Source organism: Podarcis raffonei, chromosome 16 (genome assembly GCF_027172205.1).
Source record: "Podarcis raffonei isolate rPodRaf1 chromosome 16, rPodRaf1.pri, whole genome shotgun sequence".
Classification (NCBI taxonomy): Eukaryota; Metazoa; Chordata; class Lepidosauria; order Squamata; family Lacertidae; genus Podarcis; species Podarcis raffonei.
Window position 1 is genome coordinate 12,339,736 of NC_070617.1, and position 26,966 is coordinate 12,366,701.

Below are 26,966 nucleotides of genomic sequence, written 5' to 3' on the forward strand. Positions count from 1 at the left end.
ACACTGGTTTAGGGCACAGCTGTGAGTTCAGTGCTTCAATGAATAATCTTTACCTGTCTCTTAGATTCAGAGAAGTGGCCGGCAGAGGTTAGGGTTCTCAGATCTTGCCTTTTAATGTTGATTTCCTCCTCCTCTTTTTCCCATCGACCTTCCTGAAGGCTTCAAGACCACTTGCTAGTTGAAAGGAGCTGTTTTACATGCTGTGGGTTGCCTGCCAGTCTCCTCTCCTTTGCTCCTCTCAGTGTACAGATAAATTCCAAGGACACCTTCGGGCCCACCATAGGCCACACCAAAGTGGCTCGGGAAAATGCCCTTTTGCGGGAAAGGGAACGCTTTCCTGCTCCCCAACAGTTCTTCCACCTGCTTTTCTCTTCCTTTGCTTATTCACCTTCAGATCCGGTGGTCTGAGCTGGTGCCAATTTGAGATCCCATCATAATGGTGAATCGGTGTCTTCCCTTGAATTTGAACATTTGGGACAGCGTGGTTCGAAAAAGAGTTCTGGTTTAGCCTTTCCCAGACCCACCGCTTAAGCTTTCCTCACTCCTTTTCCCTGCTTTCTCCAAAACTTACATCCAGCAATTCTCAAGCAGATCTCAGAGGGATGCTTCTTCAGAGCTGGGCTAAGACGGGGGAGCAAGCAGTGGCCACCAGCCTGGTTGACCCGCCGAGCTGACTTGTCACAGACAGGTGGAGGGGGCTGATTTGTTATGCTGAGAATAAAGGTTATTTTCACCCCCACAAAAAAAGGACAGGTGGGACTCCAAATCATCAAAGTATTCCTTCTATGTTCTGGCAGTGGAGTGTATCCTCCCAGCGACAGCAAAATGCTGATGGAATCAGGTTGGCGAGGCAAAGGCCGCAGGACCAGACAGCAGCTTCTAAAACCTGCAAAAAAGTCATTTGAGAAGCCGTTAAAGTCTGCAAAAGCAGGAGAAGGCTGCAAAAGCAGGGGAGCTGCTTCCCACTGCCCAACAGAACCTTGCATGCTGCGGTGTCTGCATGCAGCCCTGCCGAGCCTGACGGATCAAAGGCAGGCACTGACTGGCAAATGCTCAGACCGCTGAGCTGCAAAGGGCATGGCAAGGGCTGCTTTACTCCACACGCACATACACCAACTCTAGGCTTTAGCAGGGCAGTTGTTTTTCAACACTCTGCCTTTAGGGTCCAGGGTCCACATCATTCTTATTTTTAATATTATTTGTAGGTCCAGGTTACCCATGCGGCAGAATGAGGAGGTGGTAGCCTGCTGAGTTCGGGTAGCACTGGCTGAACCACTTTGGATAGCAGGGAGTTGGGGAGTGTCACAGTATTGAACAGTTCTCTGTGTTTAAAAACTCTGTAAGTGGAAAGGCAACACAGCGGGCAGAAGTTCTGGGCAAGAGCCTTTCCATGCATTGTGCATATTTTTTATTTACAGAGAGTTGTGTGTGTCTCAACACTGTAGATCATTCAAAAGTGATATGTCTAGAGGTGGTACAGTATCTACCCATCTCCTTCTGCTAAATGTGTGGTCCCACCCTCTGTTTTAACTAACTTTTTTTTAAAAAAAAGGTTGTAAAATTGTTGTGCATATACCAACAATCACCATTTTAATTTTTCCTTCCCTCCCCCAAACTCTTACTTTATATAGATTTTAAAAATATAAATTAAAAAATGGTTCTATACTACTCAATAACCTGAGTGGATTGTTTAGAATAAAGGCAAAAACCATAAAACAGAAATGTACATAAAATCTAAAATAGCACAATACTTAAAATAATTATAATTTTATATACATAGATGGAAACCTTTTATTTGATCTCAGGAACTATTCTGTAAAATTTGGTTACAATATCTTAAGAGGTGTCCAAATGCATAGCAAAGAAACAACTTTCTTGAATATATAGTAGCTGGTCCCAATAATTCATATCAGTGATCAATGGTGCTCATGCCCAGAGCATAGAAGTGAGTAGGATAGACCTGACCTTTGTTTGCCACAGAGCCACTGCACAGTGCGAAGTATTCTGGGATCTGTTCTAGGGCACAGAGATCACATCAGGCACCAGCCAGGCCTGTTGGCATCACTCATTGCTTTGTGTGAACTGAATGCGGCAGAATTCCACCAATGCCTCTTTTCACCTGTGCACTCCAAGGGAAAACTGGGAAGTGCAAGCAAACCGTCTCCCAGGGAATCTTGGTGCTTTATATTTCTCACTTCCCTTACTTCTCAGTGATGAATCCCCAAGACAACCTGTTTCCTGAGAATGCATCCTGATTTTCTTGCATGAAGCTTACATGGAGGTTAGACCATGTCTGGTGTTTATTGAACAGTCGTTCTGATTTGTTTGTGGGTAGGTTACACAACAGGGAACATTAATCTTGAGTTGCTTGCGTGATATTTTATCGGTTGTTCATCCCACACTTTTTAATGCATTTTCCAATCACTTTCCAAAATGCAAAGTCATGTTGTTTTTAGGTGGATTTGTGGCTCCAGAGTGCTTTAATCCACTTTAAATTGCACAAGCCTAATTTTTTTTGTATGCACCTGAATCTGAAGGCAACCTGATAAACCTGAGCAGAGATGATTTTAGGTTAGCACGGCTGGGTCAGCTGCACTGGGTGCCAGCACCGCAGGAGGCACCGCAGCTATGATGTGGAATCCCTGCAAGAGGTGGGGGGGGGGGACAACAAATTTTAGCATTGCACAGGGTGCTGCTGAAATCTAAGAGCCCAAAGTCCGCCACTGTTCTGAGGAACACTAAAGCCAAGTCTGGAAACAGCTGCTGTAGAGGATTTGAGGCCCCATGCCTTTCTTTCACGTGGTTGGTGCTATTTAGATTCCAGAGTACATATTCCCCCTATAGGGCATTTTCACATGTGAAGCCTAAATTGGTTTCTGCAATTAAATGAATATAAAGAAACCTTGAATGTTGTTTTAATGGAAAGGCAGGGTGCAACTTCTCCAAATATGGAATGCAAGCACAACACTGACTAGAATGTCCTTTATGTGAATGTACATTTCATATACTCATATAATACTCAGATGCAATATTAAATGGACAGTGTCAATTCCCAGACCATCAATCCCTCTTTCCAGGGAACACTGGGAATTGTAGCATCATTATCATATCGCAGTTCCCAATATTCAAGGAAAGCCATGGCATTTTAAAGTGGTATGATAGTGATTTAAATGTAAAGTGCACATGGAGCATGTGATTTGACACATTATGTGGAAGGTGGAGCTGCTGCTGAAAATGACATCTCCGTGTCGAGTTCCCGCTCCACACCATTGTCTGCCACTGGCAGAAGTGGGAAAACATAGCAGCAGGACATGGCGGTCTAGACCAAATGAGATGTTATGGAGTGGGGCAAGGGAAATGGGTACAGGGCTGAAATGGGTACAGTGACGGCCTGTTGCTCTGCATCACAGGTAGTCTGCCCCTTCTTCTTGAGCTGCCATACAAAATAGAGAGAGAGAGAGAAACTCAGCTCCCACAATTTCTTAATTTCTGCTCTGATGGATGGCGCTTCACGTAAGCCTAAGATGACGCCGTCACCAAGATACCTTTATTTCACGCCATGGCACAAATCCACCTTCAGATTAATTTGTGAGAGGGGCGGGGAGAGGAAAGAGAGAGTGGGGCTGGAAGACAAAGGAGGGTGGGGTTCCGATCAGGACTGCACAGTGGTGGCCTGCAAAAATCCCCTCTTTTTCCGGGAATTAATTGGAAGCCCCGACTTCCGGCTCTTACATTTCCATAACACAAATGCTCCTTGCTGCTGCGGACAAAGATGCTGGGCGATTGAGGCCGGCCCTCTGCACCTCCCGTTGCACAAGCACTCGGGAGACTTCAAGCCAATTTGTAAGAACCCCATGCTACTGAGAAGCGGTTTCTAAAAACCCTGCAGACATTAGATTGCCTTTCATTGTGAGGATTGGGAAGCTGGTTAGCCCAGCTGCAGGCCCTTTTGCTTTCTGCCTCCCTCCTTTTTTTGCTTCCCTCTTTTCCTTCCCGTCTCCTTTTGGGGAGGGAATGGTTGTAGCTCAGTGGCAGAGCATCTGCTTTGCACACAGAAGGTCCCAGGTCCAGTCCCTGACATCTCCAGAGCCCCCTGCCTGAAACCCTGGAGAACGGCTGCCAATCAGTGTAGAGAACCCTGAGCTAGATGGACCTGACTTGTTGGTCTGACTTGGTATGAAGCCGCTTCCTGCGCTGACATGGGTGACTGGGACCAGCATAGCTGGTGCTGCTGAGGAGCACAGAAGGGGCAGGGTTGGCAGCCTTTTAAATTTCAGGTATTTTGGCCCCTTGCTAGTGGGGTTGGTGGGTGGAGAGGTAGAACTGAACTTGGAGCCTGGAAGGAGAGCAGAAGAATAAAATTTAAATGGCAGGCTGTCTGAAATTTCACAGCTTGTTTTGGGAAGAGCTGTGGCTCAGTGGTGGAGCATCTGCTCTGCATGTAGAAGGTCCCAGGTTCAACCTGCAGCATCTCCTGGTAGGGCTGGGAATGCCTGCTGTCTGAAACCCCAGAGAGATGCTGCCAGTCAGTGCAGATAATACTGAGCTATTGATGACCCAGTCATTGATGACCTGATTTAGTATGACAGCTTTCTACATTCCTATGTAAAGACCTCAGTCTGCGTTACCTTCCAGCAGCATAAGGGGAACTGGGAAGGAAATAAAAACTTTGGAGGAAAGAAAACATAAATTTCCCATTAGATGGATGGCCCAGGGAAATTTTGGAGGGCCAGCTAGGAAGGCCTAGAGAGCCACATTTGTCTGCCAGGTCTGAGGTTCCTCACCCCTGCTCTACACACTCCCCAGGGAGTAAGTTAAGGGAACTTCTGAGTTGGCATGCACAGGATTGCACTATAAACCTACTCTTTATTGTTTTCCTTGCAAAGCTCTGGCAGAAGATCAAAGCCAAGCTGGATGAAGCTCCCAAACAATGGGAGTCTTCTTTTCTTATCTCCCTCTTTGCTCACTAGGCTAGCCTTGAACACAACTGTTTAAAGGCTGCCCGCCCCCCCCCCCCCCAGTCTGTGTCTGAGGACCCTGGAGACTATGGGGGCTGGAAAGTATGATGTCATGTTGTGACATCATTCTGAAGTTGCACATAATGGAAACACTAGACTCTGCTTGCATCATCCCTCAAAAACACCCCCAGGCTGCATCCTTTGTCTTTCTCCCACAGTGGCACATCCATGAACTCCTGTCTTGTTTTGCTGCTGCAGTGTGCAGCTGGGGCCCAAGGCGCTTGGCACAGTAGTGCATATATATTGGTCAGCTGTGCGTGAACTCTAGCAGTAAACCTGCTAGTGCAGGGCAAGCCCCAAGGCTTGCTCTGGCAGGTGGCAAGGAGGGTGGATGCTGGGGCCCTGAGTCTGCTTGACAAAATTTTCAAGCCAATATGTCTCATAGCGGGCAGAGCAAATCTCAAACTAGGGCTCTCACCAGGGAGGCGTGTTACCACCTGCCAGTGCCAATGCTGTTTCTATGACAAGGCTGGCAGACTGACTTGGTGCTTGCAGGGGGCCATCTAGGCCAGTGTTTCCCAACCTTGGGCCTCCAGCTGTTTTTGAACTACAATTCCCATCATCCCTGACCACTGGTCTTGCTAGCTAGGGATGATGGGAGTTGTAGTCGTAGTTGTAGTTGGAGGCCCAAGGTTGGGAAACACTGATCTAGGCTGCAGTACCAGGCTGCCTGAGCATTCTGTCAGCTGACTTCCAATGTCCAATCCTTGAGCAGCATCCCCTATAAAGCTCCAGCCTCACAGCTTGCTTCTCAGTCTGAACAACTTTCCTCTGGTGTGGGGACATTGCTCAAGCCCCTGCTGCTCATTCCTGATTGCTGCTTGGGACTTGACTGGTAAATGTTTTAGACTAGGCACTTGCTTCTGGCCCATTTGGACTGACAGTCACCTCTCCCCAGGATCCCAGAACCTGCCTGCTTTTATAGGGCCTAGTCCAGGGATGAGGAAACTGAAGGAGACATTTGTTTTTAAAATACGGCATCTAGCTTGGCTCACTCATACAAATCACCTGGCTATGCCCTCAGTTTGTCATGACTGATCCCTGCTCCTGCTTGCTAGTTAAGAAGGCATACTGATGGTCTCTTCTCCATCTCCCCCCACCGAATCCTGGTGCCAATCCTTGATAGGTCTAAGTAGCAGCACTTTCAAAGTGCTTCCTTATTAATTAATCTGCTAATGGTTCGTTTCGGAGCTGCTAGGCGATCTGCTTAATGAACAGAGAAGCGGCCATCACATGGGGCCCAAAGAACAAACAGGGAGCATAATTCCTTCCTTCCTGTGAGATTAGATATGGAAATATATGTTTAAAAATAAAAGTGTGCATGCATATGTTATGTGTGATTTTGCTCCTCCTCTGCCAAGCTCAGAGACAGTTTAATTCCTCGCCTTTGATGTTCTGATTGGAGCTTTCTTCTCATTTAATAGCAAAGAAATGGAGAGGTGCTTTGATTACTCTTTTGAATCTTGCACGCTGCTAAATAGCCTTGCAAAACCCTCCTTATCCATTCTGATGCAAGGTTTGGGGCTGGCATATATATATATTTAAAATGTGGGGCATTCTGTGGGGTTCAACATAACAGTGTGGTGGAGGCTCGGGTGTTCTGGAAATGGCAGCATTTGTTATGTTCACTGGGCCTTGGATATTCTGATATGAACATCCTCCTAGAATAGTTTAATTCCCACTTTGAACAGGCAGGTTAGAGATTTGGAGTGGGGAGGTGACATCACTTTCTCATGGTGCTTGTGTTTGTGTGTGTGGTTTGCTTACAATTGTAAATTTCCTTGCATTTTATTTCACTCTTTTTTCCAAATTGCTCAAAGCAGTGTACATTGTCCCGGCTTTATCTTCACAATAGCTAATTGTCAGAGATTGGGGCCAAGCAGAGATTTGAGCTCAGCACCCCTCTTGGAGCTCAACCCCTCTGACCAGAGCACCATGTGGGTTCTCTGAAGCACTTTACACCCATTATTTTAATATTTCTTACATCAACCCTGCAAGGTGAGCCAGTATTATTCACAAACAGTGGTGCCTCGCAAGACGAAATTAATTCGTTCTGCAAGTTTCTTCGTCTTGCGGATTTTTTTGTCTTGCGAAGCACGGCTATTAACGGTACTTAGCGGCTTAGCGAGAGGTTTCTGCATGCCAAAGTCAGAGCACGCTGTCAGCAAGGTGTCTCAAATCAGATCGCAGACTTCCTAAAACTCCTGTGTCTCTGTGGACTCAGGTGCCCGAAATGCTGCCTTTCCCCCTAAGCCATAACTGCTTTTTAAGCAAAACTGCTAAGAAAATCTCTTGAGCTCAGGAAAATCTCCGGAGCTTGCGGGGCAGGCAGCGGGAGAAGCGCTCTTCTCCCCGCCGCCCGCCTGCAGACCAGGTCTGGGGGCAGCGGGAAGGCGCGCTGCGCCTCCCCGCTGTCCCCAGAGCTTGCGGGGCAGGCAGCGGGGAGAAGCGCTCTTCTCCCTGCCGCCCGCCTTCATCTTGCGAAGCAAGCCCATAGGGAAATTCGTCTTGCGGAACGACTCAAAAAACAGAAAACTCTTTCGTCTTGCAAGTTTTTCGTCTTGCAAGGCGTTCATCTTGCGAGGTACCACTGTATTGCAGATTGGCAAGCATGATGGTGGCAGTAGATGAGCTCAGCAGCTCTGAGGTCCACCGAGCATAAATAGCAAACTGGGCACAGAGGGCCTAAACCCTCAGCACGTTTGCTGAGCTGGTAGCAATTTGAAAGAGCAGAGAGTTGGGAGTTGTGTTGCCTGGTGTTGACTGGACAATTAGTTCTCTTTCAGGAATTCACTGGGGAGTGGGGCAGCTGAACCTACAATGGCAGAGCTGTGGAACCTTGATCCTCATTTGGGGTCTGACCCTCAGGCCTATACAGCAGCACTGGCCTATGATTCCTTTCCTTCTAGGTGTTCCATAAGTGCACACTCTCAGACTGGACCTCAGACCTGCTTGGGGGGGCTGTGGTAAAGATTGGCAAATCTGGCCATTTCGAGTTCTCTCCATTTCTCATTTTTCCTCTTGTAAATTTTGTTCTACAGTGGTACCTTGCAAGACGAATGCCTCGCAAGACGAAAGAGTTTTCCGTTTTTTGAGTCGTTCCGCAAGACGAATTTCCCTATGGGCTTGCTTCGCAAGATGAAAACGTCTTGCGAGTTCTTGCGAGTTTGTTTCCTTTTTCTTAAAGCCGTTAATAGCCGCTAAGCCGTTAATAGCCGTGCTTCACAAGACGAAAAATCCGCAAGACGAAGAAACTCGCAGAACGAATTAATTTCGTCTTGCGAGGCACCACTGTATACATTTCCACATCAATTTGTGATTTATTTATTTTTAAATCTTAATGGAAATTCAGTAGCATTCCAGTGTGAATTTCTCCTAACGCACATATTTTTGTATGCAGTTTTGCCTGATATACACTTCTTTGCACAACAAATATTTTGGTATGTTATTTTCAGTGATACATGCATTTTTAGACATACATTTCTTTACACAATACTTGGTTGGAGAACAGCATTGCAAAATTTGGACAAGAGGGAATTTTGAGGGATGGCTGTTTGGGTTATTGTGTTGTTTCTGACAGTATGAATTAGGGAGGTTCTCCTTTGAATGTGAACTGAATCAAATTTCTCCCCAACCCACTCCCTGACCCCCAGTCTATGGCATCCCTGATGGCAGATGCTTGCAGAACCACAGCTGCAGAATCCAGCTTTGCCCCAGAGTTATTCTTTGATGTGTCTGGAGACTGGAAGGTGATGGCAGCCTGTGGATGAAATGTCATCATGCTAAAGGCAGACGAAATCTTGGTATTATTATTATTGTGCACCACCCATCCATGTGGTGCTGTACAAAGAATACGAGGGCAGATCTCTGCCCCAAGGGGCTCACCATCTTGGCAACAGGCACAGGGGAGACTACAGAGGAAGGAGGAGGAAGTAGAGACAGAGGTAAACAGGGGAAGAACCTGCAATTATTGCCATTACATGTATTTTGGCTTAGTTGCAGGAGGGCAGCCTCCCCCAGCCTCAGGATGTTGGACTGCAGTTTCCATCAGCCTTAGCCAGTATGGCCAGTGGCCAGGGATGATGGGAGTTATAGTCCAACAACATCTGGAGGGCACCAGGTTGGGGAAGGCTATGCTAGGATGTGCATGATGTCGATAAAGTGGACAGGGAGCAGTTTTTTTCTGCCTCTCTCATAACAATGGAACTCATGAAATGCCCAACACAACCGAAAGATTCAGGACAGACAGAAATAAGGACTTTACAAACAGCGCATAGTTAAACTGTAGGATTTGCCCCCAAAAGAGGCAGTGATGACCACCAACTTGGACGACTCTAAAAGAGTAAACAGATTCATGGAGGATAAGGCTACTAACCCTGATAGCTATGTTCTGCCTACACAGTTGGATGCCGCATGCTTCTGAATGCTGGTTGCTGGAAACTGCGGGGGGGGGGAGTGTGCTGTTATGCTCAGGTCCTGCTTGTAGGCATCCCATGCACATCTGCTTGGCCGCTGTGAGAACAGGATGCTGGACTAGATGGGTCCCCCTATTGGGAGTGGGGGCTAGACCTCACTGAACAGCTGGGCTTCAAGGAGGGATTTGAAAAGGCTAAGAGGGCCTCCTGGGAATTCTAAGAGGGCATGCTGGGAATGTGTTCTGGGCGTGAGGTCCTGGAAGGGAGGAAGAACGGAAGAGCAGAAGAAATTTTGATGGTTGAAGAGGTGGAGTTTGAGTCAGAAAAGTGAAGGTCACAGGCATGTTTGCACAGCTACAAGCTCTCATCTAGGTTTCCTGCTGCGGTGTGCAACCAGGAATCCTAGGCAAGGCCATTGTGGTGCCTTACTGTTGGGCACATGTATCCGGTCTGGTTTTGTTAACCTCCACCTTGCTCTGGATGCTCACAGTTTTTCCTTCTGGGGGTGCTTTGAAACCTTCTTTCATATTTTGGCAAAAGGAAAAAGTGCTTCAAGAGGGGAACGAGGAAGCTCCCTCTGTTCTTTTGGGAAGCACAATTTTTCTCAATGCAGTGCCCTTCAGATGTTTTGGACTAGAACTCCCATAAACTCCAGTCAGCACTAGCTGGGGTTGATGAGAGTCGTAGTCCAAAACATCTGGCGAAAGCTGCTGTAGTCCCCTGCCGCTGCTGGGATCTGGGAATCCACCCTGAGTTGACGCAGAATTCCCTTTCAGGCTCCCGTCCTGCCTCTCAACCTGCTGTCATGTGAAAAAGAGACACACAGAGAGAAATACAATGTCCACAGCCAAACCTGTCTCTTTTTCCAGCCTTGTGCACAAATTGGACGGGGTGTGTGTGTGTCTGCCACAAGAATAGTTGTAAGCAGGAGTTCCATTAATTATGAATGGGCAACAAGAGATTCCCTGTTGTTTGTAAATTAGCTGCTGCTTTCCTTCTCCCCCTCCTTTCTTCCTTTTTCTAAATTTATGTTTCTTAGAAATGAGTTTGCTCAGAGGGTGGGGAGCGTAGGAATGGAGGAAGCTGCCTGCTGAAAATGCAGAGCTGACTGGAATACCCCTCAGGACCAATTGAAAGTTTTTTCTTTTATTTTTTAAGAACAGGAGATAAAAACCCAGAAGTAACACTGAAAGTGGCCAAGTTTTCTGCGGCCGCGATCAAGCGGAGGGCATTAGTTGTAAAAAAGTAAAAGATCTGACTCTTGGACAAGCCCCCCCCCTTTCTTTTTAAGTCTACACATATATGGTAGTGCATATATGAGTATATATGTGCGTGTGTGTGGGTGGGTGTGCATATGTGCATTGTTTTTATGTATAATTTTACAACTTTTAATTGACACCATCATTCCCTCGTAAACTACTGTTGTCTTTATGTTGGTTTTTTTTTCTTCTGGTCTATGACCGTAATAAACTTATTCATTCATTCATTCATTTAAGAACATGGTACCGTAACTTTAGGATGCATGTAAGGGGAGTGGAGGTTTGACTGCTCCCTCTCTCCCTCCCCCGGCCAGAATCTCCTTGTCTATGGAAAACTAGGGTTGTATCCGACACTCAGAGCAGACCCATTGGCATTCATTATTCATTTCAAGGGGGCTGTTCTGAGTAGGACTAACATTGGATATATCTCTATTGGAAGGCACTGCTTGAGCATCAGATGATTAGTTTGTCTAATATTGTCTACACTGACTGGCTGTAGCTCTCCAGGGTTTTCCGACAAGTTCTTTCCCCGCCTTCTTGGAGATGTCTGGGATTGAACCTGTGATTTTCTGAATGCAGAGCAGTTGCTCTGCCACCGAGAAAGCTGACTAATAAGTTAAGAGACCATTGGCCCATCTAGCTGACCAGCTGTGGTTCTCCAGGATTTTGGGCAGGAATATTTTTCCCACCCCTACCTGGAGATGCGACTGGGAACTGAACCTGGGACCTTCTGGAAAGCTCTATTACGGCCCGTCTGTATACATTACGTGAAACATCACAGTTTGCATTGCGTCATCTTGGGAAAAGGTTTTGCCTTGCTTCTGATAAACATCTGACTGGCCACCATTGGGAACTAGGTACAGTACCAGGCAAGTCCCTGGTCTGATCCAGTGAGAATGTCCTCATGTTCGCCTCTGCCCAGTCTGGAACTTTTTGTTCCTGACCGTCCACAAATTTGCTTTAAGCGCCGCCATCAGTGCTCCTCCTTTAAGCAAAACATATTGAGGTTGTTTAAGTGGGGATGTGCTAATTTGAATCCCTGGCTGCTCGAAGTGGTTGTTTTTCAAGCCCTTCTTAATGGGAGAAGAAAGCCGTTAAAAATAATGGGAGTCATTCCAGGCCTTCTGCGAGTAGCACTGGAGAAGAGTACATGGGAGAAGGGAGGGCTGCTGCTGGTGCCAGTGGTGCTGGTGGTGGAATAATTCACTTTCTAGATCTGAGGTCATCCTGCGAAACTGATATACAGTGGCCTGAAGCGAAGCGGAAGGCACCATAAACAGCAGAGTCCTGTGGCACCTTAAAGACTAGCACATTGATTGTGGCATTGAGCTTTGGTGGCTTAGACACTGTTTCATCAGATGGATGAACTGTCAAAGGGGAGTTGGTAGGTTTACATAAAAAAAGGATCTATTCTCTCCAGATCAGAGGTGTATTGTGCTGGGGTTATGGGGCGGGGTGTCAAAAACCCATGACTATTTCTGCAATAGGATCCCAGCAGGGTTCCTGTTCCCAAGAGTCCTAGCGCGGTCCAATAAAAAAAAAAGCCACATAAGTCTTCTCACTCTTTGTGATGATTGTAGCCATTGAGGATTGGCTTCTAGGGTCACTTTGGATAAAGCATGCAGAGAAAAACACCAAAAAGGTGTTGTTCCATGCCCTCCAAAGCTAAGAATTTAGGAACACTTAAAACAACAAGATACTTCAGTTTCAAGAGAATGGAGTGCAAGTTCTGTTAGGTACAGTGGAACTTAAAGGAAGACACAACTTAAGTATGATAGAATGCACTGAGTACTGTATGATAAAATGCACTGAAATATGTTTATATTGAGATAAAGTATGTGCTTAAATAAATAACAAAATGCTATTTAAATACAAATTGCTATTTAAATACAATTTTTCATGTAGTTTGGTGGGGTTTTTTTGGACAGATTAATGTAGAAACAGGTTGGAAGGGACTTATGAAGGAACATGTGTGAAACTGGCATGGGCCCCAAAATATATCGATCCAGAAATAGAGGCCTCCATCGGCGGTGTCACACCATTTTAAATAGTCAAGGTTTTCCCCAAAGTATAATGGAAACTATAGTTTGTTAAGGGTACTGAAATTTCTTAAGAAACCCCCATCTCCTTCACAGAGCTACAATTCCCAGAGTCCCCTGAATAGAGGGATTGGCTGTTAAACGACTCCTGGAGCAGATTAATAAGAGTCCAGCCACCCTAAGCCATTTTTTCTCTCTCTCCTCCTTCTGTGCCCTTTTAGCTCTGTCATCTTTACAAAAATGTTCCAGAATAGGGTTTTTGTTTATTTATTTTGGGGGGATGGTAGCAAATTTTGGAACTAGAATGGAGCACATCAATGACATGCATTAATTTTTAAGCACATGACCCCCCTCCCCACCACATTGGCCATAGCTTCATGGACAAGGTACCAGGCCACAAAGAGTCAGCCCGACTTGTGTTTTGAAATCTGAAAGCTGCCAGGATTTTCAGCCTGGTGATTAAACTCTCTCTCTCACTCCCCCGGAGAGTGAGGAAGGTAATAAATCCACATTGTGCCATTGCAGCGAACAGCTTGGGATAATTGCATTGGTGAAATAAAGCGAGGCGTTGCATATTTGGATGTCCTAACTCCTCTCCCCACCACCACCACCTCCTGATATACCCTCCGGGACTTGGAACTCCATATTGTTGCTTCCAGACAAACAAGAACCTCATTGAGAATTTCTTTCTGCTTTTCTTACACCTATACAGGAAGAGGGTTGGGATTGCGTGTGTGTATCCCGCCGGCCATTCTCAGTCATTGGCATTCAGAATCATTTGTCTGCATTGATAGAAAGGATGTGGAAGATCATCTAATCAAGGGCCAACCAGAGGCTGAGCATTAAGATTTTTTTGACTCTGGGAGTTATATATTAAAATAGCACTCCCCCCACCCCAAATCAGGTTGTCCTTCTTGTCTGTTGTGTCCCTCTAACCTAGAGCTGAGGCTGATGGGTTTTAAATACTTTGCCTTCCCATTATGCTTTTCCTTCCTGCCTTTATTGCCTTTGCCTCCTAGGGCTCCTCCAGACAGTTCTGTTTTTGCAGGTATCCTGCACCATGTCAATGATGGTGCAAAAGTGGTGGATTCATACTGGACCATCCACACACCTTTCCGCATTACCAGTTGTTCTGCAGTGCTTCCACCCAAGTTTTCCCATTATTGTTGTCTGGAAGGGCGCTCTTGCTTTATAGTGCAACAAAAGTGGGGCAAAAACAAACAAACTCCTAAACCTGGAACGTTTGCGTTGTAAAAAGTCGCAGGATTTTAGCAGGAAGTTACAGGGCATGTGCTGATTGGAAACAAAGCATTATGCCCACTCGGAAACTTTTTGAAGTATTTAAAGCAGGATTGCATATAATTGTCCTGATACCATTATGAACACTGGTCATGATGAGTGCATAAGAAAAATGAAATCCTGCACGACTTCATTGAGAATGCTGTGCCTGCCAACCCAGTTATAAATTTACAAAAAGAAAAGAAACGCCATGTCCCCAGGTATCCCTAACTCCGCCTCACTTTCATGCCTTTTAGGATGCAATCCTTTACTGAAGATCCACTGGCAGAGGGGTTATACAGGATCTGGTGGAAGCCACAGGACTCTGGTGGAATGCCCCAAATATCTCACCCCAGACATGCTGAAGGAATGGCTGGAATGGGGTGGAGATGGGCGGGGGACGGACATGAGTGACACAGGGGAGGAGCTTTTCATCCATGGCCGCAGCTGTTTAATGGGCAGTTCCAGACAACCTGTTTACTGAGCATCCATCCTGATTTATTGCACAGATTTGTAGGGAAATTAGGCAACATAAGCTCTATGTCGAGCATTCCTTCTGGTTTGTTTGTGGGAAGGTTAAATGACACTGGGAGAAAGCAAGTGTTATCCCACACTTCCAAGTGTGTTCCCCCATCATTTTCCTGATTGCAAAATGTGCCACATTTTTAATTTTTATTTTAGTGGGAGGGAGGGAGTGTGTTTCTCACACAAGAGCTGCAGTCTCTCCTCTCCCAATAGCAACAGTCTGGAAGTGCCCAGCAGTGCAACTTTGCACCAGTCCCGGACATGGCACAGGAAATTTGGTAAGGGGGGGGGCAGTCCCCGCCCCAAGTTGTTGACTGTCCTGCCTTCGTTTCCACCAGAGCATAAGGTTTTATATAACAGCGTCCAATTACAGCACAGCACAGCAGCAGCAGCACGCAAAACCTCTCACAGGTATAAACCCCACTTGCAGATGATAGGGTATGGGGCTTTGTCTCTCCGGCATAAAACCCTACACACACCCTCTATGTCTGTTGAACTAGTGACTGCTGTAAAGGGATTCAAAGCCCTCCCAGTAAGGATATGTGGGGTCTGGCTGTAGCAGGGTCGTCAGTGGTTGTGCCGCTGAAGCTGAATGGAGTGGGGTCTGTTGTACTTGCACTTTGTGTATGTTGTGATGCACAGGGGTGTGTACTGGAAAGCAGCTTTCAAAACACCAAATGGCTTTTTGACAACTTGCTTTTGTCCCACCAGTTTTGATCAGGGGTGTCATGTAAGGGGCCTGTAGCATCTCCCCCCACTCCAAAGAAATGATAGAACCATTTTCAGAACTAGCAAGCAGCGTGCTTTCAACCATAAGAAGTGCGCTCTCTCTCTCTCTCTCTCTCTCTCTCTCTCTCTCTCTCTCTCTCTCTCCTTTCTCTCTTTGGACTGTCCTTGCCTCCCGCAGCAAAACAATATATATTCTGTATATGCCTTATACCTTTTTGCTATCGTTTTCCTGCTATAAATGTTTGAAAGCAAGTGATGCGCCAATGCTCCCGCCACCATTTCTCTTTGTCCAAATTGCACTGTCTGACTGAGGTGTAATTGATAGTTTGGGGTCGGATTCAGGTGGAGTTGACATTTGTTCAGTGAAAAATTATAGGCGTCTCCCCACTCCGGGGCATGTGAGGGGCAGGGAAGTTGATCCCCTTAGCTCACTTACACATAGACAGACACAAGCACACACTTACATCTTGAATCCTTTTTGCAGTTCGGGACAGAAATTATATCTATATCTATGTGTCTGTGTGTAAAATGAGATACTTAAAGGAGTAAAATAAAACAGGGTTTTTATCACCTTGTGTGCTGCTGGGCGAGTTTCCAGCCGCTCTGGTTGGTATGGAGAGAGGTGGAGAAGTGTGGTGTGGGAGGGAGGGAGGGCATCACTTTCAAAATGCAAATGACATGGCAAATCTTAACATCTGGGATAATTTATTTTAAGTGCCTCCTTGGGCATTGTTTCAGCTACTCTTCTCCCCTTCCCCCATTAAACCCGACATAGGCAGGGCATTGCTGTCATGTCCTAATCACACACCGCCAGATGAGGGAGCAGGCCAGCGTTGGATGGTTGGCACATGGTAATGTTGGCGCCTTTGGTGGCCGATGATGTGTCTTCAGAGGCCAATGGGGAGGGAAGGAGATCCTCATAAAGGAATATTAATGGGGCAGTAGGCAATGGGGAGACCTCAGTGGGAGGAGGAACAGACCTGTGGAGTGCTGGAAACTGCCATTCTGGAGCCACACAGGGGTCCATAAGTACTGTATCTTCTCCTTGATAGCGGGAGGGCCAGATGTGGCCGAGACCAGTTCTTACCCTCATGAGAGCTCTATTGGGCTGTCTGTTTCGAAGGTCATGCCAACCCATGTCCTTCTTCCCCAACATCCACACATTCTACCACAACTTTGGGTTGGAGGACGCACCTGCCTTTAGTTGTGAGTTCTTAATTATTTGTTACACAGTCAGGGGAATCCACTTGGAACAAAGGCAAGTAAGCTTTTCCAGCCCAAGAGTTGCATCCCTTTCTGAGTAGTGGTGGACAGAAAGGAATAAGTGTAAAGTTTGCCTTTGTTCGATAGGCTAGTTTCTACACACACTTACGTGCCCCGCCCCCCCCCCCCGTCCTCCATCCAGACAAGCAAAAAGGCATGGTCAGAGTTCAAGGACACATTCCAGCCAGGCAAAAACACTTGAGGTGCGGAACGGGGCCAGTGAGGCGTGTGGCCTAGAGAGAGAAGTGCAGTGTGGGGAAAGTCTGAGAGCCAGTTGGAAAGTGTTTTTTAGATTACTAAAATGCAAGAAGACTGGATTGAACCTCTTTTCATTTGCTTTCTGTGTTTAAAAGCCAGCCTAAGCGAGGTCTTGCAGCACAAGTTTTCAGGTTTAACTCTGGAGCCGAACCAAGCTTTAAATCTCCCTTTCCCCTAACTTAAGAGACTTCTTCCTGAGCCCCATTGAAATGAATGGGAGTTATGCAGGTGCACGTGCATTCATTTCAGTGGAGTTTGTACTACTGAACCAGATTTTGCCCCTTTCATTTAACAAAAAAGAGGGAGAGAGCACTTAATTAAGTATGCATATTCATTTAAAATTATTTCTCTCTTTTTTCTTTCTAATGAAGTGGATTGGATGAGGCAAAGCTCTGTCCCTTGAGATTCAGGGAGCAGCTGTTGTTGGCCTTACACTATAATTTCTGGATGCTGTTGTCCATATTTTTATTGACCAGCTGATTTCATTTATAACCTCCCCTACCACTTTAGGATCAAAGCAGGTAATAGTAATTTGAAATACAAGTATCGGTTTTTAAAAACCCATTAAAAAACTAAATGTTGCTACTACCATGCCTCTACCAGAGCTTGAAAATATGTCTGAACAGGAGGAGGATCCCACCCCCTATAAACCCCAGCACTGCATCCACCAACCAAGGTCCCAGGTCTGAAAGGTTGCAAGTAATTCTTTGTTCACGGCTACCAATCACTGTTAAATAACTAACAAAAACTAAAGGCTGGGCTTAATGTGTGCAGCTGGAGGAAAATGTAGAATTCTGAGCTGGACAAATGGATGGTACCAATACAGAATTCAGGTGCAGGGTTTTTACATTTTTTACTGTATTGGGGGGGTGGAGCTTTTCACAGACAGAAAAGTTCCATAACGGGAGAGTGCTAGGCTATTTTCCTTAAAGTCCTTTTTCTTCTTCGCAGGAAATGTTTTTCTTTTAATTGTGGGGGAGCGGTCAAAAAAGTTATCTCCCTGGAGCGGGGGAAGAATTTTATTTTGTTTGCATTTTAAGGGGGGAAATGACCTAATTCACACTTCCTGAAGCAATACATGAACCAGAATACAAGTATCTTTCAAAATTTACACTTTACTGAATAGTGCAATGCAGCTCTCCAACTAGTGTACACAAATAGGGGAAAGTGTGTGTAAAAATGCATACATTCGTGAAGATGACATAGAAAAATGCATAGTGTTAAAGGAAATTACTAGTCAATCAGCATACACAAAATGTGTATTTTAGGAGAAATTGGCACAAAATGCTGACATATTTTCAGGAGGATGTTATCCAAAATGCATACGTATAAAATACTTTGTTATAAAATGATAACTGTTTGATGCGTGCTTTGATTGGTGTTCTTAAAGTCCACTTTGCCACCTCAGGACCTTAGTTCTGTTGCATGTATATATTCAACCGGAGAAGTAAGGGAGGAGAGAAAGAACTCCCTAGTTCATAGTCTTCATCTTATGATTTTTTTGTTTGGGGGGTTGCTGTTGCCTTCCAGTGGTTGGTACTCCAACTCCTATCAGAAGCGCCCAGCATGGCCAATAGTCAGGGATGATAGGTGTTCAGCAACATCTGCAGGGCCTGAACATCTCTACCCACAACCTAGGGCGTCAAATATCTTGAAAAATGTGTGTTACAGAGGCAGCAGAAGCCAATCCTCCTCCTCCCTTCCCTTCCTCTGCTTTTAGGCTACATATTACAGCAAGAAGGAGACACAATTGGAACAGACAGAGTCACAGCTGGAGCCCTCTGGGTCCTTTCCTCCTGATCCAGTTCTAAGCTGTCGGCCTGGTCACAACCTTGGCGACCTCCACAGGGCCTCTGTCTCCACACCCTTTCATGTGCTGCCTGGGAACCACTGTAAACATTTTTGTAGAGCAGATCACATCTTTCTTCCTCTGCCCCTGTTTCTCACTTTCCCTTTTAGCCCCCTTGCCTTTTGCCATCTGTTGGTTCTGAATGTTACTCCGTGCTCCTGGGCAAGCCCCAGATGCCTCCTACTTTGTTTTATTTCAAAGGCCATGAAATGTCTCTGGCATGAACGGCTCGTGATCCTGCTCCCTCCATTACCCCACCCACAATCCTGATGCCAGGGTTGTGGCTCAGGTGACTGTCTACGCCTTCAACCAAAACATGGTATTCTATGACATTGTAGTGCAGGTGGCGGATGGTGGTTTGCTTTTGAAAAATACCTCATGTAGAAGGCTGACACATCAGGGATAAAAGGTTAGGCTTGAACAGGTGCAGAACCTCAAGCTCAGGGATCAAATGCAATGCTTTAAGGCTCTCTTACTGACCCCTGGGACTCTTCATGTGCAAAATAGTGGTCTGTGCATTGGTGACCTCAGGACTGGAATACTGTAGCATGCTTTATGTGGAACTGCCCTTGTATGCAATTCGGAAGCTGCAGCTAATGCTGCTGGTTACTGGCAATATGTTGCCCTTCTGCTAAGAGAGTTGCCTATTTGCTCTCAGGCCAGGTTTAAGGTTCTTGGGTTCATCCACAAAGCCCTAAACAATTTGGCCCCAAAGTACATTAAAGACCTCTATTCCTTATGCGCCAACTTGATCACTGAGACCCTCTGATGAGACATTTCTGGTGGTTCCTTATGCCCCTGGGGTTTAGTTAGCCTTCAGCAGAGACCAATCCTTTAGCGTGGCAGGCCCTGTCCTTTGGAACTCCCTCGGCAGGAATCATCCCTGACTACTTTCAGACACCTATTGAAAACGGTGTCGCCTTTGAAATGCGGATTTTTTTTTGCTCAACCAGCTCTTACTAAAGCTTTTATTGACGACTTAACAAAGTTGCTGTTATTTTGTATGTTGTACAGTGGTACCTTGGTTTACAACCATAATCCGTTCCGGAGGTTCAGTTGTAAACCAAAACAGTTGTAAACCAAGGTACCGCTGTATGCTGCATTTTTAGGAAAAATGTGGTCTGAAAATATTTAATATTTAAATAAGCAAATAAACAACCCTTCCCCAGCTGCAACCACTCTTCCCACACCACAGCCGCTTCCTAGCCGCCGCCCTCCCTTTCTGCAGGCCACAATCCTCACTGGCCTTTGAATGGAGGGACTCTCCAGTCTGAGCACGTTGTCTCATTGAAGCACAGATTGTACAGCTGGCTGGCTACCTGCCCTCCTTGTCCACCTGCCCCAGGCCTACTTGGCCTCGCCCTCCTCATCTGCTCTGTTACAACTTGCTCCCCGATGACTTTGTGCTTAGTCTGTGAGCCTTGACATGCCAACTCGGAAGGCAGGGGAGTGTCAATGAGACTCCTGGCTTTAGCCAGCTTCCTAGTACCATGGGTAGTGCGACTTTTAATTTCAAAGGACTGGAGTCCATCGCAACGCAAGCACACCATTGCTGACTGCGCGATCTATGACTGCAGGAGTGGGGAACATTTTTCTGCCTGAGGGCCGCATTCCCACCTGGGCAGCCTTCCATGGGGGCCACATGCCAGCAGCAGGCATGCCCAGAAGCAATAATGGAGGAAGGAGCAGCCGTGTGCTGTCCTGCCTTTGTACAGCAAGCCGTGCAAAATCCAGAGGCTTCTGCTAGGGATGGGGAGGAAATTTGAGTTGTTTCGCAGGTAAAAGTGAATCCACCTAATTTGTACCTTCTGAATCAATAAGAGAACTGAGACATGGCCGAGATATGCTGTTCTCCAGTCAAGCACTGTGTTAAAAATGCATATATTAGTGAAAACAACACACACAAAATGCAAGGAAGTGGGAGCTGAAGCCATTTCCTCATGCCAGGGACAACTTACGCAGACAACTTCTCCAACTCGGGCTTTATAGGGACATAGAAAGCTGCCTTTATGCTGAATCAGAACATTGGCCCGTCTAGTTCAGTATTGTCCACATTTACTGCTAGTGGCTCTCCTGGGTCTCAGGAAGGGGAGACTCCCAGCCTTGCCTGGAGGATTGAAAGTGGGACCTTCTGCACGCAGAGCAGATGTTCTACCACTGAGCTACAGCCCCTCCCCTTGCTTAATACACATAGGAAGCTGACTTAGACTGAATCAGACCACTGGTCCATCTAGTTCAGCACTGTCTAAATTGACTGACAGCAGCTTTCCAGGATTTCAGGCAGGGGACTTTCCCAGCCCTTCCTGGAGATGCTGGGGATTGAACTTGGGGACCTTTTGCATGCAAAGCCAGTGCTCTGCCATTGAGCCATGGGCTGGTGGGTCCCTTGGGAGGCCCGGTGATCTGCAGGTTGGTCCTGCAGCTTTGGTGGTGCCCTCAGCAGCCCAGAATTCAGTCTGCTGGCCTTGCAGATGAAACATGGCACATGTAGAGCAGATGGGGAGCCTGGCTGCTGGGAACTCCAGTTTGATACACACCAGCAGCTTATGCTAACTTATTTGACTAGCTTGTTGTGGAGTTAGCGCATCTTGTATGCACCACCCTGGGCAACTTGGAGGAAGGGTGGGACACAGATGTGACATGAGTGGTCTGCACAGACAGATCACTCTTGGACTACAGCAGCTGCTTAGGCAGCAATTCTTGTTTCAGGGATTGAGTCTGATTTTAGAGCAACAGTAGTGTGTGAGTGTGTGTGCTGTGTGTACAAGGGCCCTGTGTTTGAACACCCACCCACCCCACCACTGCCCTTAGATGCAGCCGCCTCTGGGGTGGAGTGAAAGTTTTAAACTCCTGACTTGCTAAGAGGATGTGTGCCTGTGGAGCAGGGGCACATTGGCGGTGTGTTTACACCTGAGCGCTGGATGCATGCATTTGCAATGAGCAGTGGAGCTGAAAGGAGCCAGGATTTTAATTACTTGAGCTGGATAAAATCCAGGGCACCAGGAGCAGGAATCTTAAGCTCTGCCAAAAAGGGCTGGTGGTTCTTTTAACGATTACAGCAAGGTTGCCGTCCCCAGATTCTCCAACACGTTAATGCCGTCCCTGTAGCAGCCGCACTGTTCTGCTCGCCCCGCAGCCTGCTGCCTTGAATCAGGGCATGTGGGGGGTGGGAGGGGCTGGGAGGACCAGGGAGCCAAGCTCTATTTCGAATCTGCTGGTCCCCCGAGTTTCAAGGACATTTCCAGCCCGTCTGCCAGTGCAGCTGGTCATGAGAAGGAGAGTTTAAAGGGAAGATTTATGAGACAAGTTAAAATTTAATTTGGGTGGCAGGGCTCATGTGGCTGCGATGCTCCTGAATAAGATTAATTGCTCCCTTTCTCTGAGCAGTTTATATTGCCCTCACCCTCCCACCCCCCAACCACTTGGCATCCGGCAAAGGGAAATTCAAACGGGGGATAATAGAACAGGGAGCTGCCAGGCAAGCGGGTCCCAGGATTGTCAGATGGAAGCACTTAGAAACAACACTGAGCTGAAGACGGAAACTTTATTAAATTGCAATCCCCATCCCTTCTAAATCGATTAGCTAATCCTGCCATGCAAGTAAGACCACCAAGTTTCTAGACCTCTTTCCCACCACCCTTCCTAGCTTTCTTACCTTGCAGCAGCCTTCCCCAACCTGGTGCTCTCCAGGTGAGTGTCAAGCACGTGGTTTGACACTGAGCAAGAGGATGCCCTTGTGTCTGCATGTAGCCATCCTCACTTTGTTCCTGTTGGCCTTGGGGAACCTATGCCAGTGCTGTAGCTGAGCAACAGGATAGGGCCCCTGCTTTGCACGCAAAAGGTCCCAGGCTCAATTCAACTGCCTTATATATATATACTGGACATATATATATATATATATATATATATATATATATATATATATATATGTTTCAACTGCCTTATACTGAATCAGACCACTGAGCCATTCAGCTCAGCACTGACTGGCAGGAGTCTCTCCCAGTACAACCCAGAGATGCCAAGAATTGAGCCTGGGACCTTTTGCGTGCAAATATATATATATGTCCAGTAGCACCTTAGAGACCAACTAAGTTTGTTCTTGTTATAAGCTTTTGTGTGCATGCACACTTCTTCAGATACACTGAAACAGAAGTCACCAGACCCTTATATATAGTGTGAGGGTGGGGTGGGGTTTTTCTCCTCACCCCACCCTCCCACTATATATAAGGGTCTGGTGACTTCTGTTTCAGTGTATCTGAAGAAGTGTGCATGCACACAAAAGCTTATAACAAGAACAAACTTAGTTGGTCTCTAAGGTGCTACTGGACATTTTTTATTTTTTTTAATATGTTTAGACTGCGTCAGACCAACACGGCTACCTACCTGAATCAATATAAGCCAGTTTCCTCTGTTTCAGTCCCTTCTTCTTCCATCTGTTTCCTGCTTCTCATCCCTTTCCATTCCTTTCCCTGGATTGATGGGCATATTAGATGTTGATGCAAGGACCAGTCTCCTGGCATTTTTTAAAAAACAGTCTTGGAGGCTGCCTTTGGAAGCAGAGGAGCAGAATTAGAGAGGGACTACTTAATCCTTTCCCTCCCTGCCATCTTTCCGCTAAAAATTACGCTCACTCCCTCAATCTGCTTTTCCAACTGCATGGGAAATGATGCTGGGACCGACAGTGGTGTAGGTAGGTAATTTTTAAGAATCTGGACTTAATGGTCTTGAGCACCCCTTCCTCTTTTATATGGTAATGTGTGTATTACTTCACTTACTTCAAAATGCAGTGAGCCTGCAGTCTTGTTGCATTTGGGGGACCCTCCTGTTCCTTCTACTGAACCCTAAATTGCACTAAATAAGATAAAGAAAGAGATGGGGAAATGCCCTGGCATGTGTTGCATAACAACTGGCTGATGCAGCAGCATCTAACCTCCCCGCAAACAAATTAAAACAAATGCTTAATAAATAACTGACCATCTTGACCTCACTTTAACCTCCCCGCAAACTTCGTGCAAACAAATCAGGAAGAATGCCTTCAGACAACCTGCTTTATTCAGCAATCTGATTTAACTGGTCACTCTTTAACTGTGGCTCTTGCCTCACTGTCCCCAACTGTTTTTATGTTCTTAAAGAATTTCCTTATCACTGGACTTCTGGTCATCCCTGACTCCTCTTCACCTCTTGTCCTTGCAGTGGCAGTTAACCTCCAGTAATCCCATGCTGGGCTATGTTCTTCCTCCCGGATTTCAGCCCTGACCTTACAGCCACAAACAGCTGTCGATGCTAGACAGAGGCCACCTTTGCCATTCTCTGTCTCCACTGTTGGAGGTGATGTGCCTTGGAATATCCATTGCTGTGAATCACAATTGGGGAGAGTTGCTGTTACACTCAAATCCTGCTTGTGGGCTTCCCAGAGACATTGGGTTGCCCACTGTGGAAACAGGATGCTGTACTAGATGGGCCATTGGCCTGACCCAGAAGGACACTTCTTATGTTCTTATAGGATTAGACAAATTCATAGATGATAATGCTTTGTATGGCCACTAGTCACAATGGCCATGTTGTCCCTCCACTGTCAGAGCCAGTATTGCCTCTGAATACCAGCTGCTGAGAATCACAAGTAGGGAGGTGGGATGCTGTTGTGCTCAGTTTCTGCTTGCAGACATCTTGCAGGCATCTGTTTGGCCACTGTGAGAACAGACTGCAGGGCTAGATGGGCCTTTGGGTCGACCCAGCAGCCAGGTTCTTCTCATGTTCTTATGCGGAGGCTTGGGATGGCACTTAGCACTCTTCCCCCCTCCCCTTTGCCTTCCGCTAGTTAATTCTCCATAGGTCTCTGTCCGAGCAGTTCTGAATCACAAAGCCAAATGTACTCCCAGGCTCCTTCCAGGGCTATCAATCTCACTTACGTTGCCAGCTAACACTGTTCGCTGCAGGAGCGCTCCAGCTGGGAGTGCCCTCCCATTAATCTAGCCCCGTCCCAGCCTCCCTCCCCATTAGACTCCCGCCAGTTAGTAGGATAAAAATATTTAGTATCCGGGTGGCATCAAATGGCGCGACAAACCAGATGTTCAACTGGTGGAAGCACAGTGTGATTTGCAAGTTTCTCCTTCCCAAGCTCAGGAATTCTTTCTGCCTCTCACCTATCACAGTGATTTATTCTAAACTCCCCCCACCAACCATGCTGATACAGCTCTTCCACTTTGCAAGCACAGTCTGCTCTGCTGGACGATAGAGGCTGTCCCATTTGGGAAACAGAGCCACCAACCTCAGTCTGCCCTCAGCTACCCTCCACCTGCCGGCCTTCTTATCACAAGCAGCCCAGGGGGTGGCACTGGCTGCCAGCTTCCTTCTCCTTAGGGTCTATGTTTCCTTTGTACAGAGCAACCATGAGGGGCATGGAGGACAAAACATAAAATGAGTTCCTCCTGCCTGTAATTGACTGTGGTTGTGCCTGTCATAGGCTCTGGCTCCACCTACTGCTGGTCTCCAGCCTTACGTCCTGCCAGTCTCAACTGGCTTCAGGCAGCAGTGCCGTGGAACAACTGCTACTTTTAGAAGGAAGGAGAAACAGAGCGAGACCTGGCTCCTTACTGAAAACCCCTATGTTCCAAATCCAAAAAAGAAAAGAAAAGAAAAACGTTCCACCACACAAAGTGTGTCTAGATGCACGTTAGGATAAACTCCACCTAGGATCTTCCGTGTGCACAGCAGGTGCTCTGCTGCTGAGCTAGTCCCATCCCAGTCCAGCTGGCACCTGCAGGAAACAGCATGCAACCCAGCAAGGTGTGTTCATGTGTTGCGGTACCAGAAGTTACATGAACACACTTTGGAAGAAAACAGGCCCGGCATGCGCCAGATTGGCATTCCCCCTCATGGGGGAAGGACTGTAGCTCAAAGGGAAAGCATTTGCCTTGTGCGCAGAAGGTCCCAGGTTCACTTCCTGGTGTCTGGGGGAAACTCTCCATCTGCAGACCTCCAGAGTTGCTGCGAGTCAGAGCGGATGGTGCTGAGCTAGATTGATCAGTGGTCTGACTCGGTATAAGTCAGCTTCCTATCGTTCTAGGCACTGAGCTGTCAGCAAGTCAGACTTACCCTCTCTGGCTTCTCAGTGTGGAATCTGCAAAGGCATCGCCCTATAATGCAGCACTAGACTCCAAGAATCCTTCCTACGCTATCTCCAGATTAGATTTAGAGCATATCTGATAGATAAAGTAAAAGAAGAGCATGAAAGAAACAGGAGGGGATGGACCTCTCCAGGAGCCAGGCAGATGGATTAGATAAGGGCCAGGCCTTATTGGGAGTTTCCTAAGCTCCTGCTTTTTGTTGTTTTTAAGACAAAAGGAATTATGGTTGCCATCTGACCTAGAGGAAACCACCTTGGCCTGCTCTTCTGCCTTTTAAGAGTGGAGAAATGCCTCTGAATACCAGTTGCTTTGAATCACTTTTAGCCTGCTACCGCAGAATGCCTAGCTTTGCCCTGGGCTCTTCCAGCCCCCAACTGTTTTTATGTTCTTATAGAGCTTCCCTATCATTTGACTTCAGCTAAACCCTGACTTTTCTATACCTCTCATCACTGCCATTGCTCTGCTGGTTGCTAATCTCCAACCATCCTATGCTGGGCTAGGTTCCTTCTCCAAGATTTCAGACCCGACCTTGCAGCTACAAACAGCTGCAGATGTCAGACAGGGCCCACCTTTGTTATGCTGTACCTCCACTGCTGGAGGCAGAATGCATCTGAACACAAGCTGCTGGGAATCACAAGTGGAGAGTGTGCTGTTGCACCTCTGTCCTGCTTGCTATGGGTATCTTGGTTGGGCACTGTGAGAACAAGATGCTAGATTAGATGGACCACTGGCTTAATCAAGCAGGGCTCTTGTTGTGCCCTTAAGGTTGGGGCACCTTTCTTCACCAGCAGGGAAGAGGCAGGAGCCTTGGATTGTGTGGCCCTCTGTATCACTCCTTTCCAGGAGAATTTCCATTCTAGTGGAAGAGCAGACCAGTTCATGGCCAAGAGATCTTGGCACAGAACTGCAGATGCTGGGCTGGATGGGTCTGTGGGCATTTCTTACACTCTTAGATGACTGCCCCCTGCCCACTCTACACACTCCCAGAATTGCAGAGGTATGCAGGCACATAGCCAGACATTTTTCTGGTGTGTGCTAAGGTTTAAAGAGCCCTTTGCCTAGTTCTCGTTGAGGCAGTAAAGCTCTGTGTGTGGGCTGCACCACTTCACTCATAGAATGCTCCTCCGTGCAAACAAGAATTCCCTGCGCATAGAACAGAATGGAGACCCATCTACCTCCTGGGCAGAGCTTAGTCCAGAGGCGGCG

General features: G+C 46.8%; 2 protein-coding genes across 5 annotated transcripts in view; one reads left to right on the forward strand and one right to left on the reverse strand.

Moving 5' to 3' along the window:
• Positions 1–26,966, forward strand: part of MACROD1 (mono-ADP ribosylhydrolase 1) — a 311,383-nt gene that overhangs the window by 90,056 nt on the left and 194,361 nt on the right. The gene's annotated exons all lie outside the window — the stretch shown is intronic.
• The window catches only part of FLRT1 (fibronectin leucine rich transmembrane protein 1), a 160,164-nt gene that overhangs the window by 44,202 nt on the left and 88,996 nt on the right, over positions 1–26,966 (reverse strand). Inside the window, exon 2 of one of the 2 annotated variants that reach the window (XM_053369538.1) lies at positions 54–886. The exons of the other annotated variant lie outside the window; for it this stretch is intronic. The gene's annotated coding sequence lies outside the window, so the exon portion shown is untranslated. The remainder of the gene's footprint in view (positions 1–53; positions 887–26,966) is intronic. 2 annotated transcript variants of the gene reach the window in all.